Genomic DNA, 2,274 nt, shown 5'->3' on the forward strand with positions numbered 1-2,274 from the left:
CGTGACCTAGGTGGGACTGGCACTGACCACAGCTGTCGGCTGGGCACTCCCTGAGCCGGGGGACAGAGGCTGCCACTGGCCGTATCACTCCAGGGTCTTGACAGATCTTCGGCCACTTCTGCAGGGGAGCCAGGCTCACCCCACCTCTCCCGCCTGAGAGCAGGTAGGGCGGGGCCACGTGCACCCGAGGTTGTTAAGTGAATGACACGTGTGAGTTGAGGGAGTTCCAGCCATTCTAGACTCCAAGAGGTGAAGGGCGGGGGCGAGAGCAGGCGATTGGGAAGGGTTCACCCTTGCATCCCTGAGCACGAGATGTTCTAGGCTCCTGGCAGGGCAGCCCTCACCCGCCAGCCCCTCTGGGACAGCCCTCCCCTTCCTCTGCCGGGGTCTGGCCTCATTAGAGCGGCGCTGCAGCACCTGCTGGGACCTCTCAGTCACTTCATTTGTGTGAGGGGCCCCTGAGCCCAACCCTACGCTCCAGCTCACCCTCCGTGGGCCACCTGGAATCAGGGAAGGGCTGTAGAGAGCTGGCGGCTGAAATACCAGCTGTTGGCAGCTCTGCCCTTCCCAGCCCTGCTGCCACCCATGGAGTCCCAGCCCCTCCCATCCCGTCCGTCCTTTCAAACCGGAGCCGTTGCGGTCAGCCACTTGTCACAGACACAGGACTGGAGCCCCAGCCTCCTGCAGTCCCAGACCCCCACCCCCCGGACACCCCGCCACGCAGCTCCGCGCTCTCCATCCTTCTCCTGCTTCCCAGAATCCGTGCTCCGACTCCTCCTTGGAGAGAGTGGGATGATGTCACTTCCTGAGGGTGGGGGGAGGAGTAGGCACGACCCCAGCAGGCTAGCCCGCCAGCCTGCCCGCCAGGCCGCCACCTCTCTGGGAGCAGCCTGGCAGCGGCTGGATGAAGCGGCTGCACCAGGGAGAGGGCGACCGAGACGGGCTGGGCTGGACGTGCTGGCCGGCCACCTGGCTCCACACCCCGTCGCCCACCCTGAGGGCCGCGCCCACCGGCCGGGGAGACTTGGCCACTTCCGAGTGATGCCGGTCTCCGCAGACACTCTTTTCCCTGGAGCCGTCACCGGGGAGAGGAGGACTTGCCGCCCCACCTCTGGACCAGGTGCCATGTAAGCCTCTGCCAGCCTGGGGGGCAGCCGCCCACCAGCACCCAGCCTCCCGCAGCAGGGGTTCCTCCACACAGTTGAGCGCAGGGCTGCCCCGGAGCCCCTCACCCGTGTCTCCCGGGCCCCCCACTGTGGAGACCCAACCAGCCGGAGACCCTGCCCTGGTTTCCTAGGGCTCTAGGGAGGTGGGGAGGCCTGGATTCCTGGGCCCTTCCTCCCTGAGCTTGCCTGTGGCTAACTTGAATTCAGCTACTTCAGCGAGTTGAGATCTGGGCGGTAGAGGCTGCATGGCCCAGGGTGGGTGCGGGAGCGGTGGTCGCCAGGAGGATGGGATACCCGCAGGGCTTGCCCACTGCCCTTCCGGCAGAGGGGCTGGGCACCCCAGCTACACTCCTGACCCCCTGTCTCAACCACGTCCTTCCCTGCCAAGAGGCACAGCTGTGATTGGGAATTCTGTCTGACGGGTGCAAAATCAAGTCAGGGAGCGTGCTCCCAGCATTCCAGCAAAGCACGAAACGGAAGACATCATTCCACAAATATTTACTGAACACCTACTATGTGCTGGGCGCTCCCATCCTCCATGTGTGCCAGCCCCACGCATGCCCTCACCCCCACCTTCCCCAAGGCCTTCAGCCTTCCACCTGCCCGGCTCGGCTCATGCCAGGAGACAGGCTCAGGCTTGGCCTGGGAAGCCCTCACCCAACCCCAAGGACAGAATGAACTGGGCAGCAGGTGGTGGGTGAGGGGGCTCCCTGATCCCATGGAAAGGGAGGCAGGGGTGAGCCCAGGTCTTTAAGGGAGCTGAGCAGTTCCTGTTGGGGTGACCCCAGGCAGAGCTGATCCCAAGGGGTCTGTGCCAGTCTTGCGGGGAGGAGAGTCCTCACGGGTAAGACTGAAGCCAGTGTCTCGCTGCTACAGTTTTAGATATCGGCTCCAGGGGGTGGATACTGTGGGAGGTGGATCCTGCCCAGGGATGGGCCTGAAAGCCCTGGGGCTGTAGGGCCTGGGAGAGATGCCTCTGCTGCTGGGCACACCTGACCAGGAGCGCGGTGGCCCTGGTGCCGCAGCAGCCCGGGCAACCTCAGGGTCCTCCTGCTCTGTTTCAGGAGGTGAGCGCCAGGCCCGCTGAGCCTCTGCAGAGCTGCCAGCC

Source organism: Phocoena sinus, chromosome 8 (genome assembly GCF_008692025.1).
Source record: "Phocoena sinus isolate mPhoSin1 chromosome 8, mPhoSin1.pri, whole genome shotgun sequence".
NCBI lineage: Eukaryota > Metazoa > Chordata > Mammalia > Artiodactyla > Phocoenidae > Phocoena > Phocoena sinus.